Source organism: Erpetoichthys calabaricus, chromosome 2 (assembly GCF_900747795.2).
Source record: "Erpetoichthys calabaricus chromosome 2, fErpCal1.3, whole genome shotgun sequence".
Classification (NCBI taxonomy): Eukaryota; Metazoa; Chordata; class Cladistia; order Polypteriformes; family Polypteridae; genus Erpetoichthys; species Erpetoichthys calabaricus.
In genome coordinates this window covers 275,036,183-275,052,113 of record NC_041395.2, presented here as the reverse complement: position 1 = coordinate 275,052,113, position 15,931 = coordinate 275,036,183, and the positions used below count along the sequence as shown (strand labels likewise).

Genomic DNA, 15,931 nt, shown 5'->3' with positions numbered 1-15,931 from the left:
AGGACCAAAGTGCAGCCAATCTGTATAGATAGCAGAGACAGGCATTCACCAGAGTATTTTTCCCTTTCCAATATAAAGTGGTGCATAATGTGTAATCTGATAACTGTTCTTATGTACGCCAGCCTGTTCCTATATATCACAGCTCAGCTCAGCTGTGGTTTGAGAGAAGTGAACTCTGGGATTGGACCGGCTGAAGTTGATTAATAGGCCTGTGAGGGTGAGAGACTCCAGGGCCAAGCAGTAGGTCCATCCTTGTGGCATCTGATGTTGATTGGCTTTGTCCTGTGCGGCTGCGCTGGAAGAGCGGACATTAAGATTAAGTGATGCTGTCGTGTTGAGGAGCACTGCACTGCATCATTTGCGGAAGAGACAGCTGTGGTGGTTAATCCTTCATCACCAAGGGAGTGCTGCCAGCAGAAAGATATACAGCCAAAGATAACCCTCCATAACTTCTGCTAAAGATCAGGAAACTTTGAATTCACATCCATCTGCTCAATTCTCCTTTAAAAATGAGCAATCGGTAGCACTGTACACAAAATAAAAAAAGGAAAAGGAACGAGGCTCCACTGGGATTAATCTAAAAGGAAAAAAGCTGGCCATGTAACCTTTTCTGTAAATCTGCAGTATTAGAGAAAATCTAGATTAAAATCAACATTATTGGAATAAGAAAAAGAGTTTATTTGTATACTTTTTTATTTAACACAGAATTATGTTGTTTATTTAACATGAATTTAATAAAAACATAAGCAAAATAATTTTGCATTTACCTTCTCTTTAATGTTTAATATGGCATATATGTTTCAATGTATGCTTGTGGCTCTTCTAATGTAATATGCAGAAGGGAATTTGCTCTCAATATAAAGATGCATTCGTTGTGTAATATTACATTTAAAAATTACATACAGTGGTCAACAATCTTTAGTGCTTTATTTATTAATAAAAAGACAAAGGACATTGATTTAAAAAATGCTTATGCTTGACAGTTTAGATTTTTTCCTCTCCATTTCTGTTATTTATCAGCCGTACTCTGCATACTATGTTACAGTACTTAGTACAAGTAAATCTGACCATGTTTTCTAATTAGAATTTTTGTAAGGAATAGTTGATCCATTCATCTCCATTGTTACCTGACTATTTGGTGAGGCTGAGCCTATCAACGACAAAGCTGAAGCTAACCCAGGTCCAAATAAAGGATATTAATCACAGCAGAAGAAGCTTCAGTTTTTTTTTTTTGAGTATTTTATTGTATGTTTGTATGCGCTTTGAGCTTCAGAATGTGCATATTGTTATTACTATTATTATTACGCATTTAAGTGTCTCAAATGTTTTCTGCATAAAAAGTTTATGTGGCATCAGTATTTATATTCTTTTTTCAAATAATGGAAAATGAATAGATTAACCAAAAAGCTTTTGTCGATCAAAGCACGTTGTAAAAATAAAGTCGTCAGGCGTAAAAATTGTTGCTGGGCTGATAAAAGCCTTAAGAAGATGTGTGCACTATTTAGACATAAGCAGCCAGATGCACGCACGATCACACACTCGCTTTATTCCATGCAGCACAGGCAAACCAAGCTTTGCACAGCATTTGTTTTAGACATGAATGAGAATTTCTCTTTTGCTTCTATTGGTGGTGTCAGCATATTTTAGACTGCTGGGCTTTGCATGTTTGCAGCTGGTTTGATGCAGCTGTCAGGTTGTGATTGATGAGTATCATCATTTAAAGTGTAAAAGAAAATGTCTCGGCAAAGGCAGACATGATGAACTGCCGTCTACTGGCCTGAGCAGACACGGTCACTATTTTCTCTCTTTCTTTCTCTTTCCAGTGTCCTTGCCAGAGTCTAGAAAAGTCATTGTAAGCAGCTCTGCCCTGCCTCTAGCCTTCTAATATCACTTTGGTAGTTGTCAGATCATATGAAACGTCAAAATTCATGTGGCCTGTGTGAGGAGATATATTTAGTACAGCTGCTGCATACCTACACAGTACCTCTGACAGTGACATATTAGTTATGCTGTCTTTTGCAATCTGATATCTTTAAATTTGCCACCTTGTTAAGTTTTGATTAATGTGATTCCATTTCGCTAAAGTAATTGGCTTGGCCTGTTGTAGAAAATAATCAGCCTTTCTACGGAACAAATGCTAGAACATGCTAATGAGGGAGTGAGTTCGTTAAATTGATGGCGCGGAGTGACAGTTATTAATGATTGTTATGATAAACAGACGAGTGCGAATCAGGATGAGTCGGGCAAAAGTGACAGTTTAAAAATAACGTATATTGGAAAGTACTAACGAAGTAATATACTGTTAGGAAAACAATCATGCAAGTTGTCAAGGGAAGAAGTGTAATTATACAGCTGCATGGGCTGCCTGGAAGGACAAGGACCTGGCTTATAATGGGCAAATTTTTGTTGGCAAAGGGACCAGGAGAAATTTGTTGTGACAGAGAGGAGTGCAGATTGATAAATTAATTGGCTCTTTTTGGGAATATGAAAGAGACTAGAAAGTGACGTTGTATCCGTGTTTCTTGATGTAGTGTTGTGACCCTAAAAAACTACTCTCAGCTCTGTAATTTTGGGTGGCATGTTTTTTCCCTAAGCTCAGTTTATTGTTACCGTGTTCTTTAATGTGCATTGAATGAAGAAAAGCAGGGTGAGCCTTAATGGTTAACTTTGTTGTTTCGAGAAAGTAAAGATTCCAAGTCGATAAAAGGTTTTCAAGTCTTTGTTTTCAGAACTTACTAACTGTGATACTTACACCAAATAAAATGAAGGTGTCTTGGGATTGTCAACAGTGTCACAGATATCTCTGTCAGGAGTGTAGGATGGAAAGGTGCTATAAATAAAATGTATTATTGTGATTATTGTAGCTGTTGTCTAGTGTATTGAAAATTAAGAAAAAAGGTGTCTGATTTAGCAAGGTGTTATACACCATTTAAAGTATTTTTTATTTGACTAATATTAGAAAATGGGCCTTCCTTACAAGTATTATTTTTATGCATAAGCACACTTTATTTTTCATACTCTGGTTTACTTCCAAACACTAGAAAGCAAAGATTTTCAAGTTGTGTTTCTTGAATGTTAGTTATTAACACATTTAAACTATGCAACACAATCTTGATGTCATTCGAGCAACAGCACGTATTAACACACTAGCAAATAATTATCAAGTCTAGATCCCCGGCTTTTACAAGATAATTAATGGATAATCCACCCTTAAACTAACTTGACCATCACTTAGCTGGACAACTTTTCAATGCAGGTAAAAGTTGAACTATGAAGTAACCCTTTATTAAAATGTCAGAATGTCTTAGTAAAGATCAGTTTAAAAGTGAAAATGACAAAATTGTGATTTTTTTCATGGACTGTAAAAGCCAGAATTCTTACCTTACACGAAAAGTGGAACAAATCTGAAAAAGTAAAATGTCTTCTCTTACCCACTTAATCTAATTGAGGCTGAAGGCTGTGGGCTATGGAGCGTATCTCAGCAGCAGTGGGTGAATGGCAGGAACCAGCCATAAATAAGGTGCCAGTCCATTAAAGGAACAATTTTGTAATGATGCTGTTTTTGAGAAGGAGAAGAAATAAAAAACACAACCACTTTTGAAAAAAGCCTTGGGTTCAAATCCTGGACCAGTCATTATCAAGTTCCATTTGAATTCTTTTTAAATATTCTGGTTACCTCACACATCGTAAAGATAATGTTTCATTGATTGGTGACCCTAAATTATTAAGTAAGGTCTGATGATCAGGGAATATTACTGCCCTGTGCCTGATTCCACCAGGATAGTCTATGGACCCCCCCACCCCATCACCTTGTATTAAAGTAAGTTTGTTCGGAAAATTGATAGATTGAAAACTGCTTGAGACAAATAAACTATAAAAACATAGAGAAATGGAAATCCTCCTTCGTGATTATGATTGTTGTACAAGAAAAAATATGTCATGCAGTGACGAAGATTTGCTACCAAAGAAGGTTTAGGGCTGAGAATCCATTTGCAAAGTTATAATGTAGATTCTCTGCTGCATTTGAGCCAGTGGAACAAAAATCCATTTCAAGGAATTTGCTGATACATCATAGTGCCTCTCTCCTCCATCTTAGCCTGGAGCAGTGGTTTTCAAACTTGGGTCATCCAGAGCCTGTTCAGAAGTTACTATGGACAAGCACCTCACGGTACCTCGTTCAAACATCCTGTCAGGAGGCTGTACAGTGGAACCCCAGTTCACGAACGTCTTGGTACATGTACAAATCGGTTTACGACCAAAAAGTTTGCCAAACTTTTGCCTCGGTTCACGACCACACACTTGGTATACGAACAAGCCAGTTTCCCTTTCGGTTTGTACATGTTCAGTCTCTCCCTGTGCATTTCCTGTGCAGCGAGCAAGAGAGAGAGAGTGAGACACACACACACACACACACACATACACGCGAGAGAGAGAGAGACACACACACACACACAGGCAGCGCGAGAGAGAGAGCTGGACGCATAAGGTAGGAAGGCAGTTAAAGAATGCACTGGGCTTGATTTTGTTTTCACTTCTGTTTACAGAGATCGGTTCGTAGCGTGCATTGTTGCAATGTTACTTTTCTTGGTGGTTTATTAAATCACGGATTTTTTCAAATGTTAATTTTTTTCTCTGTGCTTAAAACTCATTAAAAAAAAGTGTTTTTAGCCAGCGGTTGGTAGCGCTATAGCGCACACTATTGCAGCGTTAGTTTTCTCTGTTGTTCAAGGTTTTCTCAGTGTTATTCAATGTTTTTACATTTAGTTTACTATTACGCTGTGCATTCTATGGTTTAATTAACTATATTTGTGCTTAAAAACTTAAAAAAAAAATTGTTACATACAGTTCGTATGGTCTGGAACGGATAAATTATATTTACATACAATCCTATGGGGGAAATTGCTTCGGTTCATGACCAAATCGGTTTACGACCAGAGTTTTGGAACGAATTATGGTCGTGAACCGAGGTTCCACTGTATTTTGTAAATAGTACAGTGTGGCCTACTTTGGTTTTCCATCTTTTTTTTTTCACTATTCATCTTTCAGCATGAACATGTACTTTGAACGTAATTAACTTGTCTTTCTGAGTGTTTGGTGGTAAATTGTATAAACTTTATCAGGGGATAGTGGCCGTGCTCATTTCATAATAAGCATGCTTAAAGTGTTATTTTGGTTATATGAGTTTTGACATAACAATGTCCTCCCATTTTATTGTGTTCTTTTTTTTATTATGTTTTTATTATAAATTTAGTGTTGAAGAATTCCAGTTTCTTTCCTGATTATATTCCTTTCTATGTGAATGCTGAATTGTCAATTTTTGGTATTCTTAGGGTTCATCATGTCGTGGAATTCAGCAAATTTATTTTGACGACCTAAACAAAATGAATATCCCCACTCCCCAAAGTGATGTTGCATTGTAAAAATCTTTAAGAACCACTGGCTTCAAGAACTACCTGAAGTATCAGAACATTTTCTTCGCACCTCAAATATTATATTTCACTTTTCATTTTAAAAGTTATAGTTCACCTTAAATCTTTTCAATTAGATGTCAGTTTTAAAATTGTAAAAGAGTAGCACTCTTTATAACTGTTTCCCATTATAATTAATAATTGTCGTTGTTTTTTTAAGGGCTCACCAAAAGCATTCCCACCAGAAATGGTGACATGACCATAGTGATAAGGGCCATCTCCAGTGGTGAGCAATGCCCAAGGCAGCAATGGTACCATGAGTTGGGTGTATCCTGGGTGAGGGTTGTGAGATATTTCTGTCATGTGTTGATTGCAGTAAGCAGCGGTGATGTGATTAGCTACCTAACTGGCCCACATGTTGCTAAAGCTATCCATATCTTCAGGTGTTTGGCGATCACCACCAATGTTCTTTTCTTCTGTCCACATGTATTTTCCTATAGCTCTTTCAAAAGACCCTTTCACTGCCACCTTTGCATTATCCTTCCTTTTTCTTTTATCACAATCACTGTAGTAATTTGTCCATATTTGTGCTTGAGCCCACCATTTTCCCACAGGGTAATTTTGTCTCTATATGTCTATTTCTGTTATAACTTTTAGCTTGTGATTGATAGTATAGGGCAGCGGTATTCAACTAAAATCTAAAGAGGTCCAATTAGAGAAAATTTCTTGAAGCAGTGGTCCGGAAGATCATGTTGTCTAACTATTTTCGCTGTCCACGTTCCTTTTTTTGGAGAGCGCCATTTGTTCCTTATTTTTCTTTCCCTTTCTCCGTCTCGCCCGTCTTTTCTTTTTCCAGCACAGTCGTCTGTATCTCTCACTTTCTTCCACCTAGAATCCACAGACTTGGCTGAGTGGTATCACGTGAAATGGCTTAACGCGCATACAATTGGTCTGTGCATTTCCTCATCCACTAAAACATTACCGTAAAGACTACAAAAGCTGCGCCGGCTAAAATAGAAGCACCCCCATCAGGTTTTAAATCATAACCTTCTGTTTTGGCTGTAAGTCTGGGTCCATATGAGACAGCTTCTGGGTCCGGACCCGGACCGCGGTCCGCCTGTTAATGACCTCTGGTATAGAGTGAACATGCCTCCAGTTTTGGACATGTTAAAATACATATGCATTTACATTTTAATGTGTGTGTGATGAGAAGTTTGGGGGGTTAGGTCTGTCTGGCATGAGGCCTTGAAAACACACCAAAAGCACCACCCCTCGTGAGATGACCATGATGGCAATACTTAAACAGGCTTATGAAAATGAAGTGAATTTGCTATTATACGTATACTAAGGTATCCTGTCTCTTGCATGCCGATTGGCACTTCTTTGCATGTCTAGGAGTACTTATTAAAACCATGAGAAGATTTACACAAACAATAAAGAACATTTTGGACTCTTCCTTGGCCCTAATATTCTCTATTGCAAGTACTTGTGGCATTAGTGTTTCTGTCAGCTCCAAGAACCTTGCATTGCTACAGAAGACCCGAATTAATAGTTAAAGTCTTAAAGTGTTATAGTAATATCCACATCTCCTGATAAGAGAAATTTAAATGTTCCATTTTATGAATGTTTGTATGTATGTATTGTGGCACGCGGCTGGGGGTGGCACCCAGCCGGGACACCCAGGAAGACAGGAGGAGGGCTTATGCCTCCTCCAGACCAGCGAGGGGGCGACCGCCCTGGTTCCTTTGGGGGCCACGGGTGCAGGGCTTGGAAGCCCAACCCTGTAGGGGCCCGTGGTCTCCGCCAAGAGGCGCCCCCATGCCTGAAGGACCCGGAACCCCAACACTTCCGCCACACCAGGAAGTGCTGGGGGGAAGAAGACTGGGAACACCCGGAGGGCTTCCGGGAACACAGCCGGCACTTCCGCCACACAGGGGAGTGTCTAGGGAGTGTCGGGGATCACCTGGAGCCCATCCGGGTACTTATAAAAGGGGCCGCCTCCCTGCAAAGGAGGACTGGAGTCGGGTGAGGAGTGGACAAGGTTTGTGTGCAGGAGAGTGGAGGCGGCTTGAAGGGCAGGCAGAGACTGAGAGAGGCCTGGACTTTGGGGGAGTTTGGTGCTTGAGGCACTGGGTTGTGCACTTTATTGGACTGTAAATTATGTATAATAAATGTGTGGTGGACTTTTAACATGTTGTCCGCCTGTCTGTGTCTGGGCAGCTTCTCACAGTATGTATTGAGACCACTAGGGGAGTGTCTCAAAGCCTGAGACCGTTGACACAACTACAAATACAGTGTCCGGTTTAAACAAGGTATTTTTAGCTTACAAAACAACTTTTTGTAGGCTCTTCACAAACAGTTCTCTTCCTTGTTTGTTATGTCTTTCTCATCTTCTTTCTCTTTTACCTATACTCCTTCCAGGTGGGCTTTACCCACCTCCACTCCTGACTCTGACTCACCTGGAGGAGGCATTAGCAGCTACTTTTTGACCTGGAATCACCTCTGGTGCAAGAAAATTCTTGCCAAGGAGCGCTTCCAGGCCAGGTGGAACTTCTGTAGGACAGCGGAGTGTCCTTCTGACAGTACCCAAGTATCCCATCTGGGCCAGTTATAGGGACTGCTTTTTCCATGCTGCCCTATGGGAGCACAAATGGAAAGTCCAGAAGAGGAATTCCGTCTCCCAGTATACAGGGGGATTACACTATCTGTGGAAGGCTGACTTTAGCTGTCCTGTTATGAAGGCTTCCTGGCCGGGTAAGGAACCACCATCCATCGTAGCCAGGATGCCTGCCTGACCTTGCTTTCTATGACAGAATGTATCTACTTTTTTTTAACTATAACTGCCAAGTGTTGCTTTATTTTTCACAACGGTTTTCAAGCAACATTAGTGATAAGGAGTAATAGTTAGCCATCTAATATTTCTGGCAGTGAACTTTCTGTATATTATAAGCAAAACTTTAGACTTTTTTAAATTATTGATGTAAATTCTTTGTTAATATTATTATTTATTTAATTAAGAATAAAAATTAATTCTCTGAACTGAAACTCTTAGTTACAAAGAGTATATTTTAACACATCTGTCTGTCTTTAAGGGTTTAGGCTTTTCATTTTTTTTTTTTGATTTGATTATTTAAATACTTTTATCAAAGAGCTATTATTTGTTAGTTTTACCTATATGTTTTTTGTTTTGACTTATGAAAGTCAAGCAGATTTTATTGTTGAGGATAAGGGAGTTGCATGTGAGATTTTTTTTACCTTTCTTTCCTGACCCTGTTGTGACACGAGAGCCACTGCAACTCCCTCAGTAAATTCTCAAGACGCCAAGACCGCAGGTTCAGCAGATCTCACAAGCCCCTGCAGTATGTTTTAAAGTACTGTAAATATTAGCCCCACTCTTCAACATTAAAAACTATATATCAAAGCCTGTCAGCACACAGTGCTAAAATGTGCTCATGAATTAATTATTGGCAAGTTGGTACAAAATAAGTCTGTGTCACTTTCCAATTTTTAGTTTTTAACTTTTTATACTATTTTTGGCGATTGGCAATGTTAAAGTTATTTTTCATTTTTCGGATTTGCAAGCATCAGTAATACTTTCAGTATTTTATATAGTGCCTTTTATTTCAACCTATGTTTCTCAGCCTCTTTGATTCTGCAACCCACTTTTTCGCATCCAATTGTCTTCATGATCCACTGGTGCAGGGGGTGGCCCCCCTTGGCTGATTGAAGACAATTGTCAAAACTTTTCTTCGGTCGAAGAACCTTGTTGGGTTTAAGATAATCATAAGAGAGGGGTGGCAGCTAGATGATCGGGTCATCCTTGTTGAGTATAAAATGATTGTCAGAGTGGGGTGGGTTTGGGTCATTGAGCCCTCCTTGATGAATTTAAGGTGATCATTACAGTGGGGAGGGTTTAGGAGAATCGGGTCCCTCATGGTTAATCGAAGGCAATCATCAGATCAACCCCCTTAGTGAATCAAAGATGAGATGAGGGCTGCGTTCACCCTTTGTGAATTGGTCGTGTCAGAACTGAGAGCAGAAATACATCGATATATCATTCAGCAGTACTGATTGTAGAATGCTGGTCAAAAGTTTTACAACACCTCAGTTTTTCCAGTTTTTCTTCAAATTTAATCAGTTGAAATGCAATGAATGACCGAAAATGGTGAAAAGGTAAGCAGTAAACTGCCAGAGGTTTACATTTAAAGTTTAGGTTAGCAAAAACTGAAGAAAAAAGGAACTATCAAAATATTACAAATGGGCCTTCTTCAGGGAACAACTAATAGGTTACAACCTACATATGTTCTGCAGCAATTAAAGTAAATTAAGCCTTGCAAGTTGAAAGAAACAATTTGCACAGGTGTCCCAACTTCTGCTGATTACTTAAAAACCCTCTGTCTGTATTAAGGCAGAGTTTGAACAGACTGTGCTACTTCACCCTCTGAAGTACTACTTGGACAATATTGCAGTGCTAATGGCAAGAAAACGACAATTAACAAATGAAATGAGACAAGTATTTTTACCTTTAGTAATGTAGGCCTTTTGCTTAGAGAATTTGCAAAAAAGAAAAATCAAACTGTCTCTGGCTACGGAATCCTACACAATCCAAAGGCAACTGGAAGAAACTCTGATAGGAAGAGATCTGGCAGACCCGAAGTCAGCACCCAATCAGAAGACCAATTTATGAGGGTCACCGGCTTGCACGACAGGCGCCACTTTCACTGTCAAACCTGCAGACAAAGTCTCCTCTTCAAAGTAGAAACTGAGACTTGCTTTTTACGAGCACTGTTAAGCTATGCTTGAAGCTTTTGCGCTGTGAGCCGCCTATCAAGCAAGTTGGTGACCCTCAGATACAATGTCACTGTGGCTCACTACCATTATAAAGATTAGGAACTCACAACCCAGTGATTGAGAAACAGTGCATTAGAGCTATGACTATTTAAAATTTTCCAAACTTAATGGAGAGTCCCAGACACAAATGAACAATCCCTGGGAGTTCTGCTGTGTGGATAGAGTGGTTTGTGTTTGTAGTACTAACATGAAAACAACTCCAATGTTTCACAAATGCAGTATCCGTAGAGCAGAACTAAGATCCATTAACTGGACCAAGCAGGGAGGGATGGAATAACTAATCTTAGCAGGCTTTAGGGGCTATTCACATTCAGGACTGTGTTTTAGAGGAGAAGATATGACACTAATACAGTAAAGAAGACAGCAGAGTAGTAAATTGCAATCATATTTTCCTTTTAATAAATTGTTCATGAAAACTATTGTGTAATCCCATCAGTCCAGTGAAGTCATACAAATATAAACATTTTGTTGCGAGCAGGCCATTCAGACCAACAGCGATCGTCATTCCTTATTCGCCTAATGTTTCCAAAATATTTTCAAGTCATGATTTGAAAATCCATGTGGTGCTCCTTTCAACCACATTATTTGGCAACATACAGTCTTATTTCTATGTATCGTGGTTCTTTGTCTGAAGAAATATCTCCAAATACAGTGGTGTGAAAAACTATTTGCCCCCATCCTGATTTCTTACTCTTTTGCATGTTTGTCACACAAAATGTTTCTGATCATCAAACACATTTAACCATTAGTCAAATATAACACAAGTAAACACAAAATGCAGTTTTTAAATGATGGTTTTTATTATTTAGGGAGAAAAAAAATCCAAACCTACATGGCCCTGTGTGAAAATGTAATTGCCCCCTTGTTAAAAAATAACCTAACTGTGGTGTATCACACCTGAGTTCAATTTCCGTAGCCACCCCCAGGCCTGATTACTGCCACACCTGTTTCAATCAAGAAATCACTTAAATAGGAGCTGCCTGACACAGAGAAGTAGACCAAAAGCACCTCAAAAGCTAGACATCATGCCAAGATCCAAAGAAATTCAGGAACAAATGAGAACAGAAGTAATTGAGATCTATCAGTCTGGTAAAGGTTATAAAGCCATTTCTAAAGCTTTGGGACTCCAGCGAACCACAGTGAGAGCCATTATCCACAAATGGCAAAAACATGGAACAGTGGTGAACCTTCCCAGGAGTGGCCGGCCGACCAAAATTACCCCAAGAGCGCAGAGACGACTCATCCGAGAGGTCACAAAAGACCCCAGGACAACGTCTAAAGAACTGCAGGCCTCACTTGCCTCAATTAAGGTCAGTGTTCACGACTCCACCATAAGAAAGAGACTGAGCAAAAACGGCCTGCATGGAAGATTTCCAAGACGCAAACCACTGTTAAGCAAAAAGAACATTAGGGCTCGTCTCAATTTTGCTAAGAAACATCTCAATGATTGCCAAGACTTTTGGGAAAATACCTTGTGGACTGATGAGACAAAAGTTGAACTTTTTGGAAGGCAAATGTCCCGTTACATCTGGCGTAAAAGGAACACAGCATTTCAGAAAAAGAACATCATACCAACAGTAAAATATGGTGGTGGTAGTGTGATGTTCTGGGGTTGTTTTGCTGCTTCAGGACCTGGAAGGCTTGCTGTGATAGATGGAACCATGAATTCTACGGTCTACCAAAAAATCCTGAAGGAGAATGTCCGGCCATCTGTTCGTCAACTCAAGCTGAAGCGATCTTGGGTGCTGCAACAGGACAATGACCCAAAACACACCAGCAAATCCACCTCTGAATGGCTGAAGAAAAACAAAATGAAGACTTTGGAGTGGCCTAGTCAAAGTCCTGACCTGAATCCAATTGAGATGCTATGGCATGACCTTAAAAAGGCGGTTCATGCTAGAAAACCCTCAAATAAAGCTGAATTACAACAATTTTGCAAAGATGAGTGGGCCAAAATTCCTCCAGAGCGCTGTAAAAGACTCATTGCAAGTTATCGCAAACGCTTGATTGCAGTTATTGCTGCTAAGGGTGGCCCAACCAGTTATTAGGTTCAGGGGGCAATTACTTTTTCACACAGGGCCATGTAGGTTTGGATTTTTTTTTCTCCCTAAATAATAAAAACCACCATTTACAAACTGCATTTTGTGTTTACTTGTGTTATATTTGACTAATGGTTAAATGTGTTTGATGATCAGAAACATTTTGTGTGACAAACATGCAAAAGAATAAGAAATCAGGAAGGGGGCAAATAGTTTTTCACACCACTGTATATGAAATTCAGTCTTGTCCAATTTCTGTTTTTGCCCTCTGCTGTGGATGAGGAACTTACTTTTAAAGTAACAGCATTTTTTACTGATTATATGTTTATAATGTTAAGCACTTTAGTCGTGACTCTTCTGAATCTAACCTCTGTAACACAACTATGTAACCACTTATGTTGCATACCCAGATTCCAACTTCAATTACAGCAAGTTTTTTACTTTGCAAACTTGAAGGTACAATTTAAATAACTTCTGGTCACGTTAGTGACCTTTAAATACTACAGATGTGTTTCAACAGAACTGTATGGCAAAGATACATTCCAGTTACAAAAAGTTTACAAAATATTGTCCTTAGAGCAGGAGTCCCCAACCCTGGTTCTGGACGGCCCCAGTGGCTGCAGGTTTTCATTCTAACCCTTTTCTTAATTAGTGACCTGTTTTTGCTGCTAATTAACAAATTTTAATTGGCTTGTTTTTTTACGATTTGTTCCCCTGAATTTCTTCATCGTTCCTCTGAATTGCTTCATTTCTTTCCTTAAATGGTACCCAAGCAGAAATGAAATGTAAAATGAGTGAGCTGACAGAAGACCAACTTAGTCAGGGCCTCAAAATCCAACCAATTTCACTCCAACCAGTTGCTTAATTAGGCGCAGATTCTTGTTGTTAATTAAACCCATTCTGTTATTCCATGGCTTGTTGCTGCTCCCGTTGTTCAATAGCATACCTGTACATTTCCAAAATTATTGATTTTCTCTTTTCCACTGTTAAAATGTTTTGGAGACCTGAGCAGATCAACATTCCTGAGATCTTCATCTTTCCTTATTATCAGATATTATATGATGGACACAGTTTGCTGGTCATGTTTTGTATGTCATTATTGTTTGGCTGCTAATAAGTAAAAAGAAATAATTAAGGGGTTGGAGTCTGCAAGAGCAAGTCAAATAAAATTAATTCAAAAGAAGTTATTTAGCAGCAAAAACAGGTCACTAATTAAGAAAAGGGTTAGAATTTAAACCTGCAGCCACGGTGGTCCTCTAGGACCAGAATTGGGGATCCCTGCCTTAGAGTAAATTTTGGGCATGATTTGCATTCTTTAGACCTTTACCTGCACAATTCTTACATATTCATCATTAACAGAATTTTTTTCTAGTTGATTTGTAGAGTGTATGGCAATGTCGCTATTTATCGGCTACCATATTTTGCTAAAGCCAACCTTCCCTGCAATCCCTGACAGCAGTGCTCTTTCTGTTAATATGAAAGTAAAGAAAGGTCATCAGTTTAAAAAAGAATGGTGAGTATACTATAAAAATGTAGTTCTGAATATGCTGGCCAAACCTTGATTTTTGCCTAAATATCCATCCATCCATTATCCAACCCACTATATCCTAACTACAGAGTTACGGGGGTCTGCTGTAGCCAATCCCAGCCAACACAGGGTGCAAGGCAGGAAACAAACCCCAGGCAGGGTGCCAGCCCACCGTAGGGCACACACACACACCCACACACCAAGTCCACACCAGGGACAATTTAGGAACACCAATGCACCTAACCTGCATGTCTTTGGACTGTGGGTGGAAACCGGAGCACCCGGAGGAATCCCATGGAGACACGGGGAGAACATGCAAACTCCACGCAGGGAGGACCCGGGAAGCGGACCCAAGTCTCCTAACTGCGAGGCAGCAGAGCTACCACTGCGCCACCGTGCCGCCCCTGCCTAAATATGGCATTTTGTAAGATTCTTCTTATTTGTGAAAGGTGCATTTGTAGAATGAACCTTCTGATTCAAAGTGAAGGAAAAATAATTTCATAATTTATACATACATTAAACATAATAAAAAAGTGTTGATTTTTCAGATAAGTGATGTTGGGTTACCATTTGGTTAGTCTGCTTTTATTTCTGAAATGTAATACTTTCATCAGACTTGAAATTCTTCTCTAGTAAAATGGGGGAAAAATAATACCAAGTACTATCCATATTCATATTGTTTAAATCATAAGGTTTAAATGTTAAGGGGTCAAAATGCCAGAAGGTTAATTCTAGAATGAAAAAATGAAAGTATATCAGAAACACAATCATTTGACTGCTGTGCTTTCACCTTAATACCTGAGATATGTAAACTAGTAGCCATTGAGGTGGTTGTATTTCTACCTGCTATTTAAAAATTCTTTTAAATTTTAATATAGTTTTTTTTACTGAATCTTTTTCATGGCATTAGGAATGCTATAATTGTGAATAGTCAATTTTTGTTAAAGAAAATATGATTTTGGTAGCTTTTCCAAGTATAAATCGCTCTCTTGTCAAATTTAAACATTTTCTAAAGGGTATGAATTGATTTAAAAACAATCATTGTCGCATCATACATCTTGTCACTTTATTCCATTTAGAGGTGTTAAGCCATGTAGTGTACTTTTTAATTTACTTTTCCAAATCGTGGCATAAGTTTCATTAAATTCCTCATGATTGGTGAAAATTCCTAAGTAATGGCGATAATGACTGGCTGTCCAAGTAGGACAGAATGTATTACTTGTCTGCTGAATACCAAGAGCTGTGGTAAAATGACTTGCCGGTTTTAGAAATGTTCATTAGCAGACAGGCCAAATCCTTGGATGCCCTGATTGATGATGATGGCCTTTACTCATCAAGGTGTGGGACAACTAGTGCAATTATAGATGACTCAAATCCAATTTAGGTCTCGTTAGCCATCTTACATTTTTGAGTGTGCATATGTGCTTGACCTCTTTTGGCCTAAGATCTATAAAATATATCACATGGTATTCAGTGTTTGACAAAAAGAAACAGATCTCTGTTGATATAATTAGCTGGTATCGAAATAATTTGAACAGTTTTAAGTTTTAGTACACTGAACTTGCTGTCCTTTCTTGTATCATTAGACAAAAGCTAGCAGCTGCATTTTTTTTTTTTATATATTATTTGCGAAAAAAATTACTAGCCCCTCCGTCTATCAATTTCTTAACCCGCATACCCAGAGTTGGGTCACGAGGCTGCAGTCATAGGGTGCAAGGCAGGAAAGAAACTTGGACAGGACACAAGCCATTAACAAGTTGAACACACGCGCATACGGGCCAATTTAGCAATGCCAGTTTACCTAACCTGCATCTGTTAACCTCATGAAATTGAATGGCATGGCTGCACACTGCCTATCACTTCCGCCTCATAGGTCAATGGACCTGTGCCTAAATTCTGTCGCATTCACTTCATGTTCATATATTCTGTGTTCGCTCTACATCCCATGAGGAGTGAGTGTTCCCTGTAATGAACCGTCATCCCATCCATGGTTGGTTCCTGCTTTGGGCCAAATGCTGCTGGGAATGTCTCCCACACTCTGTGACCCTATAGCAGCGAGCTCAGCATCTGAACCAATGCATGGACATGTCCTTAGGCGTATTGAT

The 15,931-nt window shown here is 39.2% G+C and overlaps 1 protein-coding gene across 1 annotated transcript in view; it reads left to right on the top strand.

The window, feature by feature from the left end:
- lrmda (leucine rich melanocyte differentiation associated) overlaps nucleotides 1-15,931 on the top strand; it is a 1,173,034-nt gene that overhangs the window by 188,704 nt on the left and 968,399 nt on the right. The window lies entirely within an intron of this gene.